This window comes from Hylobates moloch, unplaced genomic scaffold (genome assembly GCF_009828535.3).
Source record: "Hylobates moloch isolate HMO894 unplaced genomic scaffold, HMol_V3 SCAFFOLD_19, whole genome shotgun sequence".
Classification (NCBI taxonomy): Eukaryota; Metazoa; Chordata; class Mammalia; order Primates; family Hylobatidae; genus Hylobates; species Hylobates moloch.
The window spans coordinates 66,057,289-66,081,471 of record NW_026652294.1 but is presented as its reverse complement, the minus strand read 5'-3'; the positions used below and the strand labels follow the sequence as shown (position 1 = coordinate 66,081,471).

At 37.1% G+C, this 24,183-nt stretch overlaps 1 protein-coding gene across 1 annotated transcript in view; it reads left to right on the top strand.

The window, feature by feature from the left end:
* The first annotated feature begins 302 nt into the window (after window positions 1-302).
* Window positions 303-24,183, top strand: part of TYRP1 (tyrosinase related protein 1) — a 182,147-nt gene continuing 158,266 nt past the window's right edge. The window contains exon 1 of the mRNA XM_058431571.1: window positions 303-346. The gene's annotated coding sequence lies outside the window, so the exon portion shown is untranslated. The remainder of the gene's footprint in view (window positions 347-24,183) is intronic.

The window sequence follows — 24,183 nt, the reverse complement described above, 5'->3', positions numbered from 1 at the left end:
AAAGTTCTCTCAAAAATGTCTTGTCATTTTCAGTACTCGTCTTATACTTTTAAAATTAAGTTTATTCTTAGGAACTTATTATTTGGGAGCTTTTGTAAGCAATATTTAATTTGGTAATTTTTTTTTAGTATAGAGAGATATAATGGATTTTGTGTAATGCACTTGGTTCTTGTGCCTTTTAAAAATTTCCTTACTAATTTTATTATTTGTTTTGGAAAGTTGTTAGGATATTCTACAAAGACCGTCATGTCTTCTGTGAATAGAGACAATACTGATTTCTATTATTTTTATTCTTTTCCTAGGCTCATCGCATTAATTGGAGAATCCAGAACATTATCAAATAAAGGTAAGGAGAGTGAACAGCTTTGACTTGTTCCTCAGTCTCAGAAGGAAAGCAGTAAGTCTGATATTTGTTGTGGATATTTTGTAGATATCCTTTATCAGGTTGAAAAACTTCCCTCTATTACTGGTTCGTTGAAATTTTTATCATGAATGAGTGTTTAATTTTATCAAATGCTTTTTCTATGTATAGAGAGATGATTTATGTTTTTTCTTTCATAGTTTTTTAATACAGTGGATTATATTGGTTAGTTTTAAAATGGACTTTTTATTATTTTAAAGTTCTAAACTACATTTAAATGTAAACTTGCATTTCTGGCCCTTTATTGGTCCTAATGCATTACTCTCTTTAGTATTGCTGGATTCAATAGTGCCATATTTTCGAATATTTTGTAACTTTTTTTCATAAAAGATATTAATCTGCAATTATCTTTTCTCATAATATCTTTGTTAGATTTTGGTATCAGAATAATGCTGGCCTCATGGAATAATTTGGAAAGCCATCCCTCCTTTTCTTTCTTCCTTTTTTTTTTTTTTTTTTTTTAAATAAACGGCATCTCACTCTGTCACCTAGGCTGGAGTGCAGTGGCACAATCATGGCTCACTGCTGCCTAGAACTCCTGGCCTCAAGCTGGAGGCTCCCCCTCCAGCCTCCCAGGTAGCTGGAATTATAGGCGTGTGCCACCATACCCAGCTAAATATATATATATTCACACAGACATATATATACACATATTGGATCCTGTCCCCCTAGGAAACTGCATAGTAGAGACAGGGTATCACTATGTTTCCCAGGCTGGTCCGAAACTCCTGGGCTCAAATGATCCTCCAGCCTCAGCCTCCCAAAGTGCTGGGAATAGAGGCTTGAGCCACAGCACACAGTCTATCGCTCCTTTCCTACTTTCTGAAAGTGTTCGTATGACTTTATTTCTTCAGTGTTTGAGAGATTCACCAGTGAAGCCATCTGGACCTAGAGTTCTCTTCATAGGAAGAGTTTTGATTACTAATTTAATTACTTAATAGATTTGGAAAAATTCATAATGTTTATTTTTTGTGTGTGTGAGCTGTGGTAGTTTGTGTCACCAAATAATTTATCCATTTCATCTAAACTGTCAAATTTATTTGCATCAGGTTGTTCACAATATCTTATTATCCTTTATCCTTTATTATCCTTTTATTATCTATAAAATATTCAGTGATATCACATCTCTCATTTCTGACATTCATCCTATGCTTTCTCTTTTTTTCCATTAATCTCACCAGGAATTTATCAAGTTTATTAGTCTTTTATAGATTCAGCTTCTGATTCTATTAGTTATCCCTATTTTATTTTTCTCATTAATTAACATTTGTTCTCATCTTTAATATTTATATTTATCTACATAACTTGGATTTGTTTTTTTTAAAAAATTTTCTATGATGGAAGCTTAAATAATTGATTTTAAATTGTTCGCCTTTGCTAATATCATTTACTGATACAAATTTTCCTCAAAGCACCACTTTAACATCATTCTACTAATTTTTATAAGTTGTTTTTATTTTATTGTGGTTTGAAATATTTTTCTCACTTTTCTTATGACTTCTTCTTTGATGCATAGATTACTTAATGTGTCTGAAATTTGCAAATATTTAAGAAATGTGTTAGGCTGAATAGCTCCCAAAGATATCTGCATAGTAATCCCTGGAAACTGTGAATGTTACCTTACATGGCAGAAAAAGACTTTGCAAGTATAAAGTTAAGGGTCTCAGATGGGAAGATTATCCTAGATTACCTGGGTATACCTTAATTGTAGTCTCAAGAGTTCTATAAGATGAAAACAAAGGGAGATTTGACTACAGAAAAGAAGACAAACAACAGAAGTAGATTTTGGGGTGATGTGGCCACAAGCTGAGGGATGCTAGGAGCCACCAGACTCTAGAATAGACAACAAACAATGTCTCTGTCAGGAGACTCCAGAAGAAACCAGCCTTGCCAGCACTTTGATTGTATACCGGTAAGACTCATTTTGTATTTCTGACCTCCAGAACTGTATGAATTTTTTTTCTGTTTTTAAAGCAAGTTTATGATAATTGATTTACAGCAGCAGCAGGAAACTAATAGTGGACAGATACCTTTCAGTTATTAATTTCTAATTTGCATGGTTTTAGTCAAATTATATACTCTGTAAGATTTCAGTCTTTTGAAATATATTCAAATGTATTTTATGGGTAAAAATATGATTTATTTTGGTGAATATATAAGTCAGATAAGTCAGTATCAATGCATGAGACAGAATTCACGCCAGTAATTGGGTATCTCCTTTTAATATTTTTCTTTTTGTTTTTATAAAACGTTATTGTATATCTGGGTTTGGCTTTCTTTGTTCTTACTGTGCTTAGGTTTAGCTAAACTTCTTGGGTCTCTAAATAAATGTGTTTTTTAAAAATAATATTTGGAAAATTTTTACGCATTATATCTTCAAATATTGTCTATGCTTCATTTTTATTCTCTTTTTCTTATGGTTCCAGTTGCATGTATGTTAGACCATTTGCTGTGCTTCCACAGGTCCCTGAGCCTTTAATCACTTTTCTTCAATATTTTTCACTCTCTATTCTTCACTTTGAACAATGTCTATTGATGTTTTAGAGTTCACTAATCTTTACTTCAGCCAATAGCACTATTTATTCCTGCAGGGATTTTTAAATTCAATTATTTAACCCATCTGTAATTTATTTTGTTTTCGTGGCTAGAGAAAGAAACAATCTTTTAAATATTTTATTTTTCTAGATAGCTGGTTATCTCAAGGCAATTTATTGAATTAGACAGTAGTTTTCAAATAGAGCTCCACAAAAATATAGATGACACTCCTTTTCTCTAGAGTCTATGCATCGCTTCCATCATTTCAAATGTACATTTCTGATCATGTCATTTCCCCAAAATTAACATTATCATAAACAAAATCCATCTGCATAATTTGGTCATTAAATCCTTTTTATCTGGGAGAGTAAATAGTAACTGCAGTCCCCAAGGTAAAGTCTTATATGGGTAACTGGCAAAAATGGTGTCCTTTGTTTCTTCTATAAACAGAGAAATTGCATATAGCTAAAAAGAGTAAGTTTCTTAAGAAACTCAGGCTAATTTTTTATGCAGCTCAATTTTGGCAAAATGTAGTATATCTTAATAAGTGTTCTTTTTATCAGCCATTTTACTTTATCATAAATTTATTTAGAACACTAAATTTTCTTGATATATGATTTTTAGGGTATAACTTATGTAACATGGTTATATATTCATCATTACTATTCATTCCCAAAAAAGAAATGAATAAATAAAGACTGAACTTTAATTCTTTCTTTTCTCTGCCAATGTGTTCTTGAACCAGAAGTTTCTACCTCCAAAATCAATTCTTAAATTCAGGCTTTTGTCTTTCCTCAACTTGTCATGTGTGTGTGTGTTCATGTGTGTGTGTGTTCATGTGTGTGTGTGTTCATGTGTGTGTGTGTGTGTGTGTGTATATGTGTGTGAAAGAGAAACAGAGAGAGACAGAAAGAAAAAACGAATGAAGGAAAGAGAGATGAAAGACAGGAAGGAAGGAAGGAAGGAAAGGAAAGAAAGAAAAGAAAGAAAGAGAAAGAAAGAAAAAGAGAAAGAGAGAGAGAATGAGAGTTTTTTATGGGAGAAAAGTTGGTGGTCAGTCTTATATATTAAAAAAACTTATAATAAACTAAAATCATGGTAGGTTTTAAAACACTACTAAATAGTACTACCTGCAGGAGTCAGTAATAATATATTTTTTCTTGACCCAGGCACCCTTTTCTATTAACTGTCCAAGGGAAATATATATATACATCATAAAGAAAATAGAAAAGAAATTGCTATAGTATTTTTAGCTTACTATGGTAATCCCTAATGCAGAACTTTCTAAAAGCTGTGACTTATATACAAAGACTAAGTGAAGGTTCATCTTCTCCCTACAACCAAATGTTAACCTTACCACAAAACAAGCAATGAGCAAAAGACATGACTGAGTTATGATGCACTCAGTAGTTAAAAACATGAGGACTAAAGAGCAGTGTTGCAAGGATTTTGGCAAGGCAGTCCTTTGTAAATTTCACATAGTGGAGATACAAAGCAAAAGTAAAAACAAAAAAAGTTTTTTAGAATTGATCAGAGATAAGACCTATGTCCTCTTACAGAAATAATCTTATGCAGTATAATAAGATTCTCTTTTACGCCACTTTGAATCTCCTTCGCCCCACTTCTTGTTCCAGCCACTGCTGCAGGGAACAGCTCCAAAGCTTGGAACAATTTTACATAAGTGTAAATTGTCAGTACCTTTACCTCGGGCTCAAATCATGTAACTCTTACATGTACCCTAGGGCTCCTCACACTGTTTCTCACAGGGTTTATTTTTCATTGGCTTAGTAGAATATCAGCCTAAACTGCTCAGAACTCACATGAAAGTTTGTGAAAGTTAATACTCATGTGGTTACCTTGACCAATGGAAGATGGAAACTGCTGGATAAATGCTTTCTCTTCTCTCTCCTGAGGGAGACATTTTGGGATACACTTCAGAGAGTTCCTCAGAAAGGCACACTGGATCAAGAACTAGTCACCCATGCTGTTGGACAACTTGATAATGCATCTTCAAATTTGCTTTTTTTTTGTCCCCTGTTTCTCTTCTACCTGTACCTCATTCCTAATCTGTGGAAACATATTGTTACATAAAATACTTATATATTATTTTTCATCTCAAGCTCTGCTTTGAAAGGGAAATCCAGCCTAAGTAAATAGAAGAAGAAAACTCAGTGGCAGTACCCTTTAATTTATCACGACCACATACTCTAGGAAATACAGCACAAACCATGTTGTGGCATATGAGTCCATTAGATTATCACCTTGCTTCTAAAAAAAAAAGAGCAAGAAGAACATGGGGAAAGAAGCAAATTCTTCCCCTTCATCCATAATAACTGTCAAAAAACCTAAAGTTTGGTGGAAGGAAAAATCCACTTCAAAAAAAAGTCAAAGAAATGAATCATTAAGTTATGTAATATTAACTGTAAGTACTGCAAAATTGTTCAGGCAAAAGGGAGACTGACAGGATTCTTCCTGGAGAAGGCTTTATGACAAAGGGGTTGGGTGTGTCTTGAAAAATGGTTTACATGAACAGAGACTAGAAGATATTCTAGAATTGGAGTTTAGAATGAGCAAATGGAAGCATTTTATGCATAGTTGAAGAAATGTACATGACAGGTGAATGGTGGGATTGAGTCAGAGAAGTAGGGTAGCAGTAAAGTTGATCTGTGCTTCATTCCTGTCCTTTTGTAAGCAATCTGCCCTTCCTCTCACATCCCTCCACCATCTGTGAACATACATGTTTTCTGCCTAAATTTGATTCACTTATGTGCTTCTAGATGCTTGGTTTTGACTACCCATGAAGACTTCTCTCTTCGGTTATTATCTGGCTTCTTTCTAGGATCCATACATTTTATGATTTTAGCATGTGTAAGGCTTTGGCACAGCTGCTTTAATTCTCCCCCACATACCAATTTTACTGCCTGAGCCAAGACTGTCCCTCCCTAAGAGAAGAAAAGAGAGAGTTAGAAATGTAAGGTGTAACCCGTTCATAAAGGGTCTCAGGCAAATTAGAGGAGGTTGGACATTATTCTTCAAGTATAGGTTTAATTTCTGGTTCCAGTTTAAACAACTCGTTTTATATAATACCTCCCTAGAACTTAACAGATGCTTAAGGCAGGAGTAGGAATGAAGAGATTCAAGAGCAGTCGGACACATTGGCTCATACCTGTAATCCCAACACTTTGGGAGGCCAATGCTGGAATATCACTTGAGGTCAGGAGTTTGAGACCAGCCTGGTCAACATGGCAAAACCCTGTCTCTACTAATAAATAAATAAATAAATAAATTAATTAATTAATTAAAATAAAGTAAAATAAATTAACTGGACAAGGTGGCTCACACCTGTAATCCTAGCACCTCGGGAGGCCAAGGCAGGCAGATCACTTGAGGTCAGGAATCCAAGACCAGCCTGGCCAACATGGCAAAACCCCATTTCTGCTTAAAAAAAAAAAAAAAAGTACAAAAATTAGCTGGGGGTGGTGGTGCATGACTGTTTTCCTAGCTACGTGGGTGGCTAAGGCGTGAAAATCACTTGAACCCAGGAAGTGGAAGTTGCAGTGAGCCATGATTGCACCTCTGCACTCCAGCCAGTGCAACAGAGCGAGATTCCATAAAAAAAAAAAAAAGAGAGAGATTCAAGACCTGTTTCTAGGGATGAATTCACATAAATTAGTTAACAACTAGAGGTGGATAGTGAGTATGTTAGGCAGTTTTTGTGTTAACATAAAAAAATACCTGAGACTGAGTAATTTATAAATAAAAGAGGTTTAATTGGTTCACAGTTCTGCAGGCTGCACAAGTATGGCACCAACATCTTGGCTTCTGTTGAGACCTCAGGAAGCTTACAATCATGGTGGTAGGCAAAGGGAAGCAGCATATGTATTAGTCTGTTTTCATCCTGCTGATAAAGACATATCAGAGACTGGGTAATTTACCAAAGAAAGAGGTTTATTGGACTTATAGTTCCATATGGCTGGGAAGGCCTCGCAATCATGGCAGAAGGTAAAAGGCACATCTCACATGGCAGCAGACAAGAGAAGAACTTGTGCAGGGAAACTCCTCTTTTTAAAACTATCAGATCTCATGAGACTTATTCACTATCACAAGAGCAGCATAGAAAGACCTGCCCCCATGATTCAATTACCTCCCAACAGGTCCCTCCCATAACACACTGGAATTCAAAATGAGATTTGGGTGGGGACACAGCCAAAGCATATCATTCTGCCCCAACCCCTTCCAAATCTCATGTCCTCACATTTCAAAACCAATAATGCCTTCTCAACAGTCCTCCAAAGACTTATCTTATTTCAGAACTAACTCGAAAGTCCACAGTCCAAAATCCAAAGTCTCATCTGAGACAAGGTAAGTGCCTTCAGCCTATGAGCCTGTAAAATCAAAAGCAAGTTAGTTACTTCCTAGATAGAATGGGGGTACAGTCATTAGATAAATACAGCCATTCCAAATGGGAGAAACTGGCCAAAACAAAGGGGCTACAGGCCCTATGCAAGTCCAAAATCCATCAGGGCAGTCAAATCTTAAAGCTCCAAAATGATGCCCTTTGACTCCATGTCTCACATCCAGGTCAAGCTGATGCAAGAGGTGGGTTTCCACAGTCTTGGGCAGCTCCGTCCCTGTGGCTTTGCAGGTACAGCCTCCCTCCTGGCTGCTTTCACAGGCTGGCACTGAGTGTCTGTGGCTTTTCTAGGTGCATGGTGTAAACTGTCAGGTGGAGCTACAATTCTGGGGTCTGAAGGATGGTGGCCCTCTTCTCACAGCTTCACTAGATGGTACCCTAGTAGGGACTCTGTATGGGGGCTCCTACCCCACATTTTCCTTCTGCACTACCCTACCAGATGTCCTCCATGAGGTACCCACCCATGCAGCAAACTTCTCCCTAGGCATCCAGGCATTTCCACACATCTTCTGAAATCTAGGCAGAGGTCCCCAAACCTCAATTCTTGACTTCTGTGCACCTGCTGGCTCGATACCACATGGAAGCTGCCAAGGCTTGAGGCTTGTAACCTCTGAAGAAACAGCCTGAACTGTACCTTGGCTCCTTTTATTCATGGCTGGAGCATCTGGGATGCAGGGCACCAAGTCCCTAGGCTGTATACAGTGGAGGAACCCTGAGCCCCGCCCACAAAACTGTTTTTTCCTCCTAAAGGTCTGGGCTTGTGATGGAAGGGGTTGCCATGAAGACCTCTGACATGCCCTGGAGACATTTTCCCCATTGTCCTGGGTATTAACATTCAGCTCCTCATTATTTATGCAAATTTCTGCAGCTGGCTTAAATTTCTCCTCAGAAAATGGGATTTTTTTTTTCTATCACATTGTCAAGCTGCAAATTTTCCAAACTTTTATGCTGTGGTTCCCTTATGAAATTGAGTGCCTTTAACAGCACCCAAGTCACTGCTTGAATGTTTTGCTGCTTAGAAATTTCTTCCACCAGATACCCTAAATCATTTCTCTCAAGTTCAAAGTTCCACAAATCTCTAGGGCAGGGGCAAAGTGCTGCCAGTCTCTTTGCTAAAACATAACAAGAGTTACCTCTACTCCAATTCCCAACAAGTTCCTCCTCTCCATTTGAGACCACCTCAGCCTTGACCTTATTGTTCATATCACTATCAGCCTTTTTGTCAAAACAATTCAACAAGTCTGTAGGAAGTTCCAAACGTTCCCACATTTTCCTGTCTTCTTCTGAGCCCTCCTAACTGTTCCAACCCTGCCTGTTACCCAGTTCCAAAGTTGCTTCCATATTTTCAGAAACGCCCCATTCTGCTGGTGCCAATTTACTGTATTAGTCCATTTTCACACTGCTGATAAAGACATATGTAAGACTGGGCAATTTACAAAGGAAAATTTTATTGAACTTACAGTTTCCCGTGGCTGGGGAGGCCTCACAATCATGGCAGAAGATAAAAGGCATGTCTCACATGGCAACAGACAAAAGAACTTGTACAGGGAAACTCCTTTTTTTAATACCATTTGACCCAGCCATCCCATTACTGGGTATATACCCAAAGGACTATAAATCATGCTGCTATAAAGACACATGCACACGTATGTTTATTGCAGCACTATTCACAATAGCAAAGAGTTGGAACCAACCCAAATGTCCAACAACGATAGACTGGATTAAGAAAATGTGGCACATATACACCATGGAATACTATGCAGCCATAAAAAATGATGAGTTCGTGTCCTTTGTAGGGACATGGATGAAACTGGAAAACATCATTCTCAGTAAACTATCGCAAGGACAAAAAACCAAACACCGCATGTTCTCACTCCTAGGTGGGAATTGAACAATGAGAACTCATGGACACAGGAAGGGGAACATCACACTCCGGGGACTGTTGTGGGGTGGGGGGAGGGGGGAGGGACAGCATTAGGAGATACACCTAATGCTAAATGACGAGTTAATGGGTGCAGGAAATCAACATGGCACATGGATACATATGTAACAAACCTGCACATTGTGCACATGTACCCTAAAACCCTGAAGTATAATAAAAAAAAAAATAAAAAAAATAAAAAAAAAAAAACTGTCAGATCTCATGAGACTCATTCACTATCACGAGAACAGCACAGGAAATACCTGTCCCCATGATTCAATTACTTCCCACCAGGTCCCTCCCATAACACGTGGGAATTCAAGATGAGATTTGGGTGGGGACACAGCCAAACCATTTCAGCATATCATAGAGCAAGAGGGGGAGTAAGGAGGGAGGTGCCACGCTCTTTTAAACAACCAGAACTCATATGAACTTTGAGCAAGAACTCCTCATTATTACAATAGGGACTGTGTGGGGGGGCTCAAAGCATTCATGAGTGATCCACCTCCATGACCCAAACATCTCTCACCAGGCCCCACCTCCAACACTGAAGATTACGTTTCAACATGAGATTTGGAGGAGACAAACATCCAAACCATATCAGTGAGAGAAAAGAAAACATCATGATTCTTAGGTTTCTACTTTGGGCAATTTGATACCTTTTGAAAAGGAAAGGAGAAAATAAAATATTAAGCTTTATACTCTAGCTTCTAGCACTTATCTGTCTGGCGATATTGTGTGATCTCTAAGCCTCAGTCACTATGGACCCTGAATATTTTATAATTATAGCACATGACAAAAGACTCAGATTCTGGTGTCAACCTGGGTGAAAATTCTGATTCTAACATTTTTAGTTGTTTGACAAAGATGTTTAATTTCTTTGTGCCTCAGGTTTTTGTTTAATTTTTATTTTTAACCTGTGAAGTAGTGATAATAATTACACCCAACTTGTTAAGTTGTTGTGAGGAATAAAAGACTTCTTACATGGAAAATAAGTGAAGCAGTATCTAGCCCACAATAAGTACTCAGACAGTGTCAACCATTGGCACCTAGATTTCTTTTTAAAGAAAGACAATTTATTTGCCAGTCCTAATCTTAAAAAACCCAACCCAGCCAGAATGGTGCCAGTCAGCTTGTTTGATAAGAGGATTAAAACAGATAGGCTGAAAATATAATTCATTATATTTTGATTTTGTTAAATTTAGTTAACAATTTTATCTTTGATACATAAATACCTACACATTTGGGAATTTTAAATGTCACTTTCAAGCGTTAATTCTTCATAACAGAGTGTACTGATTATCAGGCAGGAAAAGATAACATAGCAGTAGGGATGCCCCATTTCCAATCTCAGGGGACACAACTCCAAAGGATCCCAAGATGACTCATGCTATGCATAGGCGGTGCAGCTAAACAAGGAGGTTAGTGGATGGATTCATAAATAGAGGAGGACATAGCATCTTATTATACATGGCAGCTTCCATCCAAATAATGTCAACATAAACAGAGCTCCTTGTTTCTCATGCTTAGCATGAGATATATGAATAATAAGCTAAGTAGCTCCTATTTTCTTTGAAAACTGAATTCATTGGAATTAAAACTATTGTTATTTTAAGTTAAATAAAACCAATTTGAACATGTTTTTCCTGCATCAAAAGCTTGAATTATTCATTTTATGTTTCGATTCTCCATGATATTTTCTTAGGGTAACTTTTACAATATGAATTTATAGATGAATATTGAGATATAAAACCATGAAATTGAAAATATTAACAAATCATTGCAAGCAAGAAGTGTCAACTACTAATAATCACAGGAAAGCTAAAAATAAATATGGGGTTATTGTTCTTTTTCATCTTCTTTTTAAATTGCCTCATACACAATATGTAAATGTGCTAAAACTCCTTTAAAAATGTTTTATAAGGAGAATATACTCCAATGCAGAGCATATAGCTAGAATTTATCTTTTGAAAGTATGAATTTTGTATAGCTCAGGGACATCCTGTCACAGTTTGCACCAATTTTGTTCCGTTAGACAGGCTTATTTCTGTCTGAATTTGCTGGAAGGTATGTCAGCACAGTGAAAAGTAAATAATAAAAAAGAATTAGATGAAGACAAAAGCAGTTATTTCTAGTCCCCACTGCCTTCCCAGGAGAATATATCCCAATAATTGGAGGGTCCATTGTTTTGTGAATGTATAATGGGTGAAATGATGCAAGATTTGAGAAGTCAGTGTGAGGCAATATATAGGTTATTTATGTACATTATAGGTGTACATAAAGAAGAAAGAGAGCTAGAATATGAAATCAGACCCAGTAGGAATTTAGAGACACAAGACTTTGGGCAGAGCAGAAATATCTCTTGGGGAGAATTTATAGTAATTAAATTAAATTATTTAATAAAGTAATTATTGCTGTGTGATGCAAAATGTGAACTATCTTACTCATTTCTCTCCGAAAGCTTCTGTAAAATATGCAACAATTACATATGCTCAGAGGACTGGATTTGCAAACAAGCGCTTGTCTCTCTGAAGATAATTGTTAAAGAAAAGTCAAACAAAAACCGAAGCTGTCAGAAAGGACCATCACACAAAGTTTACACCAACAAAACATAAACCAAAGGACTCTGAAATTATGGCAGGAAAATTAAACGGAGCTTCTTCCATTGTCATGTATCAGAAAACATTATTATTTTCTAGAATGGCCTTTTCTTCCACATGAGGTTTCATTAAAAAGAAATACAAAAATACAAAACTGGATATTAGGCCCAGTACGGTGGCTCATGCCTGTAATCCCAGCACTTTGGGAGGCTGAGGCGGGTGGTTCACGAGGTCAGGCGTTCAAGACCACTCTGGCCGACATAGTGAAACCCATCTCTACTAAAAATACAAAAAACCAGCTGCGCATGGTGCAAGGCACCTGTAATCCCAGCTATTCGGGAGGCTGAGGCAGGAGAATCGCTTGAACCTGTGAGGCAGAGGTTGCAGTGAGCCGAGATCGCGCCACTGCACTCCAGCCCGGACGACAGTGCGAGACTCCATCTTAAAAAAAATAAAATAAATAAAATAAACTGGATGTTAGTAATTGCTTAAGCAGAGAATATACTTGCATGAAATAGGATCCTTTAGTTGTAATTCAATAGATGTTTGGAATTATCATTGAACACATAGGAAAGAGAAACCAATAGTGAAGGAATACACAGCTGTGCATTTCAATGATTGGCTGTTTTCCTATGTTCTGTTGGCAGCTGAAAGACAGGGGTATGCAGGAGCTATAGGAAGAATGCTAAGATGGCAATTTCTTCTTCGGTCAGAAACCAAAGTAGTTTATTTATTTGTTTGTTTGGCCTAGTTTCACTGGGTACAGAGAAAGGTCAACATGTTAAAGCAATGTATTCAAACATTTAAAAGATTTGAAATAGCCTGGGCGCTGGGGAGTCATTCTAATTGCTGCTTTAAATACCATTTGGGAAGGTCAAAATGAGAGCCTGCAGACGGGCCGCGTTGGAGAGATAACCTCCGCCCGGCAGGCTGCAGGGCTACAAATCCCAGGGAGGCTTCAGTGCTGGGGTCGGCTGCAATCTGCTGCCAGTCGGATCCTGTACAGTCCACAGGGGAACGTACCCGGAGAAGGACGAGCAGAACATGGCTGCCTAACAGATGGCACTGAAACATGCCGCCTCTGGCGAGAGAAAAAGCTGCCAAAACCAGGTGTTTCACAGGTTTTCTGCGTTTTTTTCTTTTTCTTTTCTTTTTAATTTTATCTTAATTTCGTTTTATCTTCTTTTCGTAATTTCTCTGTATGGGTCTATTCCAAAAGTTTCCATAGGAGCACAGCTGTCTAGGAGTTATCTAAGGAAACAAGATTTTTTTTGCATAGAGATTTTGGAAGCAGCTTTTGGGGACCACCCATGCGTGCCACATACTGAGAGTCCTTTAATCAGGTCATTTCCAGGCACAACATGAGCATAAGTGGAAATTTCAACTGTTCTTATCAGTTCTTGTGGGAAAAGTGGCTAAACAGATTGCTTCATTGGTGAAAACCGTGTCAGCAGCCTCAGAATACTCAGATTATTCCTATTAATAATCTTGCATGTATGTTCAGCAAGCCTTCTTTGCTCTGTTAAATGAAGTTGGGGGTGGGGGAGATCTTCTAACAGAAAGGACCCAGAAACGCATGCTTGTGTTCGTGGTGCAACAGTAAAAGATGATAGGGAAGCAAAAGGCATTTAATGAAGACTGCTTTGTGCAGTGACGGGAGCACAGTATGATTCTACATCTATTATAAATCAACTGTGCCTTGACTCATGGGTAAAGAAAGTATGGGTCTCATGATTCAAAACTCAGGACATCTATGGAGAGTCACATTTCATTTGGAGGAGGAGGTCACTCTTCTTTAACATTTTACACTCCTTCATCTTAGAGAAAGCTAACCTTCCAGCCTCCCATCCATTCCATGCTTCTGACTGGGTGATTTGATTCAGTGACTTTTATGCTCAGTCACCTCTCTCCTTAAGTAGATGTGAGCATGAAAGCCCTAAAATGCAGACCAGGAACTAAATGAGGCAAGTAGGAAAGTTTCTTAGGATTTGAGCTGTTTACTAGCAAGTCCTGCATTTGGAGAGTTTTGAGACATTGATATATAAAATAATAAAGAGTTCATTTACTCATATGCCAACTACTTATTAGGTTCTCAATGCTATGTTAGTGTCAGAATACAAATGATCCTCGACTTTCCGTCAGGTTTTCCAATAAACTTTTCCTAAATGGAGACTATGGTGAATCAAACATGCATTTTACACACCCAGCTTGCCAAACATTATAGCACATCATAGTTTAGCACAGCCTACAGTAAATAGCCTCAGAACATTTCCATTAGCCTACATTTGGGCAAAACCACCTGGCAACACAGTACACTATAGAGTATCAGTTGTCTACTATCTTTATTGCGTGGATGACTGGGAGCTATGGCTAACTGCACAGCTCCACATTGACAGAGAGTATCTTGCTGTATGTTACAAGCCCAGGAAAAAATCAAAATTCAAAATTTCAAGGATGGTTTCAAAAGAATGCAGGTTGATTTTGCACCATTGTAAGGAAAAAAATTGTTGTCAAACGATCTGTGATTTCTTGGTCATTCACTCACTACAGGAATGTTGTGGATAGATGCATGTGATTGGCAAGGTGAAGTTTTAGCATTCCAGGGTCTCAGCATCACAGAAAATACATGTTTATTGAGAATAATATGACTTAAACTATGAACATCTGGCAATTAATAAGCATATGGTCATTGTTACTTTTCATTCCCTTCATTTTGAGAGGCAGTATGCTATTGTACAGTGAGTTTTAACATATTCTGGGTAGACAGCAATCTGAGTTCTGTGGAGGTGCCTCAGGCTGATGCAGAGGAAAGTAAGGGAGTGAGCAAGCACAACTCTATGCCACTGTCTTCCACATATCCCTGAGCTCTGACTCTCTTTCTATATTACGGTTTAGTATGAGATTGCATGGGGGAAAAAAAGGCTGGAAGGAGGTAGGGAGAGGGAGGAGCGTTTAAGGCCATTAGAAGAGGAGAAAAAACATTGGCTTCAATTAAGAAATCTAAATTTTTGTTCTGACTTTGCTACTTTCTCATTTTGTAAAATGGGCACATTATTTAACTTTTTGTGCATCAGTGTCTTCAATCTTGAAACAAGAATGGTCATACCTACCCTTTGGTTAAAGAGAAGCTTTAATAAAATAACATATGTAAAGGGCTTAGAAAATCACCTCGCAATCCATTGTCTGTTTCTTTTTTTTTTTTGACACGGAGTCTTGCTCTGTCGCCCAGGCTGGAGTGCAGTGGCGCAATCTCAGCTCACTGCAAGCTCCGCCTCCCGGGTTCACGCCATTCTCCAGCCTCAGCCTCTCCGAGTAGCTGGGACTACAGGCGCCCGCCACCACGCCTGGCTAATTTTTTCTATTTTTAGTAGAGACGGGGTTTCACTGTGGTCTCGATCTCCTGACCTCGTGATGCGCCCGCCTCGGCCTCCCAAAGTGCTGGGATTACAAGCGTGAGCTACCGCGCCCAGCCTATAAATATATTTTAGAGCATTTATCCATAAATTTATTTTAGAGCCCTTTTCCAGTTACTGTGCTGAGGATTTCAGAGTTTAATAAAATAGGATTTTCAAATAGAGTCCTATGATCCACTAGTGAGTTGAAAGGGGTAGACAAATAAAGAGAAATTAGAGGCCCGACGTAGGAGTTGAAGTTAGATTTTAAATGCTGATATACTCCCACAGAAGTCAGGTGAGCCATGTGAGGCACTAAGTCTTATAGACAGCAAATATCACAAATATGCCTTTGTCCTCCAAAGAAAAATACAAAACAGAGTTTTGAAATATTCTGCTTTGTCTTAGCTGTAGAAGAATTGTTATGTTGATAACTAATGATTTACCTATCTTCTCCTTTTCCAAAAAGGACTTGTAGAAGCTCATTTCCATGCTAAAATTAGAGGAGGCTTGGGAAAGAGTAGAGAAAATTTGATACACTTTTTAAATCAAGGAGTTCCTACAGAACCCATGAACATTCAGATAATTCCAGAAAACTGTGCTACCATCTTGCCCAGTGGATCAATAGTAAGATAGGAGTTGGGCTACAGAGTTAAAATATGGGCAGCTCTAACAAGGAAGGGAAAATTTTCATAGTTATTACATGAAGATACATGATACACAGGCACACACGTATTTTGGTATAGGCTAAGCTAACAACAAAATCTTTCAACATTCTGTGGCTGTAGCAAAATATAACTCATTCTCTCTATGGAAATAACTGGATGGGTTCATAGACTCCTTCCATCTTGTTACTCTTAGTCCCCAAGGGATTTGCATGGCTGGCTCAGCAATTTTCTGCATTTTACCCAATGAAAGGGGAAAGAACATACATTGAAGGTAAAAATTTTCCTTTTAAGCAAGTGATATGGAATTTATACACATGACTTCTGCTCACTTTCTTTCTTCAAGAATATAGTGACAAGGCCACATCTTGCTGCAAAGGAAGCTGACAGGTGTAGCCAAAAAAAATTCCATTACTCTCTGGAAGAAGGTTAGAATGGATTTTGGTGGACAACAAGCAATCCTCCCTACCCTGAGAGTATATATATCCACCGTGATTCAAATTTCATTCTATAGTCAATCTAAACATTTAGATTTTCCATTCTTTTTTATTTTTTTAAATTATTATTATACTTTAAGGTCTAGGGTACATGTGCACAACATGCAGGTTTGTTACATAGGTGTACATGTGCCATTTTGGTTTGGTGCACCCATCACCTCATCATTTATATTAGGTATTTCTCTTAATGCTATCTCTCCCCCAGCCCCTGACCCCCCAACAGGCCCCGGTGTGTGATGTTCCCCTCCTTGTGTCCATGTGTTCTCATTGTTCAACTCCCTCTTATGAGGAAGAACATGCGGTGTTTAGTTTTCTGTCCTTTTGTTACTTTGCTGAGAATGATGGTTTCCAGCTTCATCCATGTCCCTGCAAAGGACATGAACTCATCCTTTTTTTGGCTACACAATATTCCATGGTGTATCTGTGCCACATTTTCTTTATCCAGTCTATTATTGATGGACATTTGGGTTGATTCCAAGTCTTTGCTATTGTGAATATTGCCACAATAAACATACATGTTCAAGTGTCTTTATAATAGAATGATTTATAATCCTTTGGGTATATACTCAGTAATGGGATGGCTGGGTCAAATGATTTCTAGTTCTAGATCCTTGAGGAATCACCACACTGTCTTCCAAAATGGTTGAACTAATTTACACTCCCACCAAGAGTGTAAAAGCGTTCCTACTTTTCCACATCCTCTCCAGCATCTGTTGTTTCTTGACTTTTTAATGATCGTCATTCTAACTGGCATGAGATTGGTAACTCATTGTGGTTTTTTTTTTATTTCTCTGATGACCAGTGATGATGAGCATTTTTTCATATGTCTGTTGGCTGCATAAATGTCTATGAACAGACACTTCTCAATAGATTTTCCATTCTTAGTCATAACGCTAAGAGCTTATATAATGAATGTGATGTTATTGTTTGCATTTAGTTTTTATGTATTGAAACAACTCAAAACACTTTGAAAGCAGGCTGACAAGAAGTCCACTAAATTTGGGGTTAGTAAATATAACTGGCATATAATCTTTTTGCCTCTACTTTTATTTTTATATTTCAAAATCCCATATGTAATTTATGTATTTATCATTATAAATGTATTATTAATATGGACAAGAATTTTATAATTTCTGTCCTTAAAGACGTTAAGAATTTATATCGACATTAGGAATTGACATTAAGGATTAATGTCATCCTTAATGATAGTAAGGATTTCTATCGTAAACTAAAGGATTTTTTACATTGTCATTACTAGGGAATGAGACACAGTGTATCTCTAATTGTTTATGGCATTCATTGCCATTATGGGATTGGCACGTTTGGACCTTTGTTCAATACAATTCCACTGAGTTATTGAAGAAACATTTATGCATTGAAATATGGCACTAGGTATTTCTTTAAAGTGCTGTTACTCTTGGTATTGTAAACCCTCACACTTCTAGCACTCAGATGCCCCAACTTGTGCCTCCACTTAACACCTGTGTTCCCACCTACCCCCTCATTCCACACACATACACACTTTTCAGTAGCTCATTCTGCTGAGATGTGTTTAACCATCCTGAGTTGGTTATATAAAGCCAACAAGATGCCCAAACCTTTAGATTCTGTCTCTATCAATTACATAAACTGGGTCTACGGTAATATTTTTTTGTGATCATGTAACATATGCAAAAACTCTTTTCTACCTATTTTTCACTTAAATTTGAACTTTAATTTTTCTACCTTCTCTCTTTGTGCATCAATTACAAGTTCAAATAAGTCTCAAAAGACAGTACCACAAATTGATGCAATACTCAGTGAAACAATGGACATTTAAAGTATCCTATATAATACTACCAATTCATAGAAAGTCAGCTAATATACTTTATATAAATATAAATCATTATGTTGATCTTTCTAGGCTAATTTGTGCACACACACACACACACACACACACACACACACACACTCAGCCCTTTACTTTCAGTGGGACTCCAGTGTTTTTCAAAGAGCTCTAAAATTACAGCAGTTAAAATTACAAAAGTCACAATTAGGAGGACATTGTTCTCTTCCAACTTGCTTAAACACTGAATTGTCACAGTGAAAGCTAATTTTAGGCTTCATTTTCAGCCCCAAGGAAAATAACAGTAGCTGTACCATACCCTTTGTTCTTGAAAATCTGTTTCCCCAAGCCAAGTAATGGGTTGATTCCACTATTCATATCCTGTCATTCATGATTTCCAAGGTGTTATTAGTCATCTGAGAATTAAAAAAAAATGCCACAGTTTGAATATTGCAGCAGAGTGTGCAAATTTAGCCTTGACCTACATACAGGGTTTATAAGAAATAACGAGAAAACTATTTTATTGGCCCCCACGCAAAAAAATAAACAACAACAAAAACAAAGCTTTTATGTGCTGTTGGATTCTAGAGAATTTTTGAAACACAAATATACAAGGTGAAACAGAAGAATAAACTGAAAAGATCAAAAAAGCAAAAAAGTAAATAATTTATCTAGCTAGAGAGACTTAAAAATATAAGGGATTAGAAGAAAATCTTTCAAAGCAGAGATCCTGTAAAACCTTAACCATATGCTTTTTTTTTGTCAAAATTGGATTTGTTATGTCACACCTTCATAATTCAGACCTGCAGTGCTTGGAAAATAGCTTGTTCAGACTTACCCCATAATGATTTTCATAGCACTATTTTTCAATGAATGTTTCCTAACTTGGGAAAACATTATGGGTTGTTATGAAGCTGTTTTTATCTGGGTCAGTGAGTAGTTTAGTGAAGCAGAAAATATCCTCCAGAATAGAGCAAGGATTCACCTAACTCCAGATGGTCAATATAACTAGCATTTTTATATTCAGCACTGCCGTATTTCTTTAAATGAAGTGCTATACAGATGCTTCAATTATTTAACATATCATGGTTTAAATAATGTTATATTTTGGAGGTGGGAGACAAGGAATTGAAAGCGACATTGTTTCAGTATAGGAGCACTATATCCAAATAAAACTGTGTAATGGACCAGACTCTACTTCTTTGGTAGAAAAAATTGCCTGTAAGTTTTCCAGAATTTCCTCCTATATGAACTTAAATCACTAAAATATTCAAGGTTCATTGATAAGAATAATTTTTTTTTCAAAAATTATATTTCAAGTGATTACTTTTATTTTTCCAAAATTTAAAATGATTTTATTTGTGTCAAATTGTCTGACTCACCCTGCCTTCTGTGTGATGAAGACATTGGAAACTGTTTTCCAAAAGCCTAGTTTCTTTGTGAGGGTAGCACACATGATACCCTTTCATAAAACAATAAAATCTAGAAGAATAAATCATATTGTCCTTGTCCCTTCTTAGAATGTACCTTTTTAAGCAATTATCCAAATAGTTATCAAGGTGAACTGTTATTAGTAATTATAGTCACTTCCCCACCAAAATTAACATTGATCCTGGGCAAATAGCCAAGATATAAATACTGCCAAGTCCAGAATGATCTTTTTTTGGTTCCTTTTGATAAGACTCAATTCCTGGCTATAATAGTTATATGAATAGTAAAGAAATCCTGATTTTACACAGTGTTGATTACTGAAACAGATCCTGGGTTTCATTCTAATGGCTTGAAATGGCATACTCTCTCAAGGACGTCATGCCTTCTTGCTAGAATTCCAGCTTGGTTTATAGAAAACTTGCTAGTTTGTGTAAAGATTCAAGATTCAAAATCCAAAAAGTGGCCTACATATTTTCTCGGGTTTACTCCTAAATTCTACAGATTCTGTTAGGAAGATCTCTCTGTTAGCGTATTAGTAACAAGACAAATTATTTGTAGAAACTAATCTTTTAATTTTTAGAGGCTTTGGCTATGGCATATTTTTGATGCATTTGAAATATTAAAGTTTATAATTCTATATGTTCATGATGCCATTTCATTTACTATGTCTTTTAATAGGTCTTTGCATCAGAAAATTTTGTCACAATAATGCTGCATTTAAAAATACATCACAACTCTATGATTTAAAACAACAATCATTTTATTTTTCCTTATTCGTTTGTTGATTCACTGAATGGGTCTTCAAGCTACAGGTTTGTCTAGTTATGCTCCATGTGCCTCTCAACTGCCTTGGCACAAAGGGGCAGCTGGGTCACATTCTTTTCATGCCAGTGGAAGGATTTCAAGAAGAATGAACCACACTGGCACACTCTCACTCCCAGCCACATTCTGTTGGCCAAAGTGGACCACAGGCCAAGCTCAAAATTAAAAGGATAGAAAAAATGTATTCTATCATTAAAATCACATGGCAGATAAAGCGTCAAACTTTTTTTTATTTTTTATTTTTATTTCTGAGACAGAGTCTTGCTCTGTTGCCTAGGCTGGAGTGCAGTGGCACGATCTTGGCTCAATGCAACCTCTGTCTTCCAGGTTCAAGCAATTCTCCTGCCTCAGCCTCCCTAGTAGCTGGGATTACAGGCATGCACCACCACACTTGGCCAATTTTTTAGAATTTTTGGTAGAAACAGGGTTTCACCATGTTGGCCAGGCTAGTCTTGAACTCCTGAACTCAGGCGATCCGCCTGCTCAGCCTCCCAAAGTGCTGGGATTACAGGCATGAGCCACCATCCCTGGCCTTCATCAAGCATTTTGAAGAAAGATATTGTCTTCCAGTCTTCATACTTGGTAATATAAGATCTTCCATACTGCCTTAAAAGTACCAAATTTTAAGTGTTGAATTAAATAAAACAGATCTGTAATACAAATAGCTGAACAGCATATACCTATTAGCTTTTCTCATTTGTAGACACAAATTTCCGGAGGATGACCGATTAAGCTAGTCAAAAAATGCCCCTTTAATAACTTTTAAATGTTAGGTAAAGAATGGATGTGATGAGAATTTAAAATGGCATAATTTAAGACCCCAGAGGTAAATGCATAAACTACTTCTGTTCAGTCCATGCTGATTGCAAGATAGAAAGAAAATATCTTGCTATGCAAATCCTAAGATTCAGGCTAAGCTCTCCTTATTCTTCAGTTACAGTTGCAGACATCCAGCCTCTATGCAACAGCCATGTTGGTTATTAAAATATTAAAACATTTACCTAACAGTTGGTCAAGAGCCACTCTCCTGATCCCACATACTGAGCACAATAAATGCAGGACACCAAATTCCCTCCCCTGGTACCCTTCCCCAATCTCTTCATAATCCAGCAACCGAAGGTGTCATACCTAGTGTTTCAGGAGTCCACAGGACTGTATCAGTCCACAGACAGCATTTATTCTAATCACAGAGTGCCCTCTGGGCAGTGCTCATGCTATGCGGGAAACTGAAAATGTTTAATATCACTCATCAGTTTGATCAAGAGCAGACCATTTAAGTTTTTGATGTGTTCCAAGTAGAGGCTGGATTCCATTGCTCATGATAGACACTAAAAAGTAGTTTACTTCTTCCTGCTGTCCAGCTCACTTTCTCTAGCAATTCAACCCTTGGGAGCCAAAGGGAAAACAAAGTAACACTTTTAATATTTGAAGTAATAGTCAAAATAATCATAACATTTGCCCCTCAGTGTCTTCTAATAATATTTTTTTCTTTTTTGCCTAAATGTTTTCATTGTAGAAAATTAACCTATTACTAATTTTTAAAAATTAACTAGTGTTTCAAATATCAGTAATAGCCAAAATCTGTTATTTTAAGTTGATTCAAAGTCCAATACCTATAGCCTTCTACCTTAAGAATAAAATTATAGAAAAATGTGTATAAAGACTTAAACCAGGAAAAAGAAGACCCAGAAATGACCAGAGTGTGACCATAGCATTTGCAATACATCATACTAATTAAAATTATGGAATATAAAATTTCATTATTTTCAGAATCCTCGCTTAACAGTTTTCTCTTTGGGACAGCACATTTTTAATCCTTTAGAAGGAAAAAATGATGTCATACTACAGTGAACAGTAACTTCAGAACAGACACCTAATTGTGGGCCTATCATCAGAGTTCTCTTAACACAAAGGATTGGAAGGAGAGAGGAAAGTGAAAGATCTGGAAGATGGGTTTGCTTTTTAGGGCCTTAAATTTGATGTGATTCTCTGACACCTGTGACTGTCACAGGTGCCTAAAGGCATAGACATGAGTCCTCCTGCTCTCACTAGATATGTTCCCACCCAGAAAGGATTCCTACCTTGTAATTTCCCTAGAAGCCAGACACTGTACACCCCAGCTCGTCCTCAATCTGATGGGTTTTGTCTCCCTGCTAGACACTAAATATACGTACAAGCCAATCTCATGTTCCTGAGGAAACCAAAAGTCACCTCACTCTCTTGTCACTCCAAAGCCTTCCTCCTATAGTACCTCACTCTGTTCCTGAGCACAGTCGTCTGTGTGGTTCTACATATTCCACAGCATCCACCTCCCCTAAGATGTGACTATATGGTACAATGAGCCAATGACATCTGTCTAGTGTCATGTGTCATGGGTTCAGCCATTTTGAACTATTTAAGGTAGAGGATCCCTCCTTCACCAATAGGGTAAGTAGGAGTGAATCAGAATAGGGTGAAATAGACTGAAGTGATTGCTATTTCAGGAGATAAGACATAATTTAGAGAGGCAGAGGCAGGGTCCATCAACTATGAAATTCCAGTCCATTTTATCTATTAGATACTGTGCTTAAGGTCTGTGAGCTTTGCCAAGGCTTACAGAAACATTTGAAAAATTAGCTCCTAATGCAAAAACAAAAATGTGAAATTAAACTTAATGAGAGATGGATTAAACCTGTATAATATATAATTACTAAACTATTTTGTAGTTATATGTCAATTAAGCTTAATGTGAAATATGAGTATATCTCAGTGTCCTTAAGACATGCGGATGAATGGTACTGGTAAAATTTCCCTAGGAAATAAAATTATTCAGAACTGGGAAAATTGACTTAACAAGTAAATATTAGTTTATAGAAATTCCGAAAATAATAACTAGAAATGAGCATAAAATGACTTGCACAAAGTAAGAGAAAAAAGGAAAAGCTGCGATAAGAAGAGAGGGCCCAGTAAAAGACAAAATACATTACTGCAGACATGCAGAGAATTGTTTTCCAAAGGGCTGAGGAAGGGTCATTTTGCCTGCTGGAGAATGCCCGGTTATATTTAATAAGAGAAAACACTAAGAAAAAGAAAACATACATTCTCTCTTATCTAATGTACTCTTGGGTTAGAAAATAGTGAGATCCCCACATTGTGGTCAGGATATTTGTAACATATATTCAAGTCTTCCACCCAACAACCTATTTCAAAAAAACTAAACTAATATAACTACATAATGGCATAGGGCAGTGTTTATAGGGCTATTAATCTAGGTTCTTTCAAACCAATTCAACTGAGAGTAAACGAACAGTGCCAGAATGAACACCACAAACCAAAACTCTCAGCATCTTTTTCCAACTAATATAACTCAAATGGAATAATAAATAGTATGTTTTGTGCAGAGAGAAAGATAGTATATCAGTCAACACTAGGAGTCTGAGTGAATGTACATAATATGGCATCGTCTTTTTGTTATAGATTTATCTTCACTTATCTTCTCATCCTTTGAAATGAATCTTCATCACTAATATATGTATTTTTCTTCCTCTGTCATTGTTCTTTCTTGTTTTTTCTTTCTTGTTTTAAATAATTGTGATTATGTTTTCTATGAAATGACTGAAAGTATTATGACCTATACAAAATAATCAATGTATTACACATACACTGTCACCAGTGGTAGTT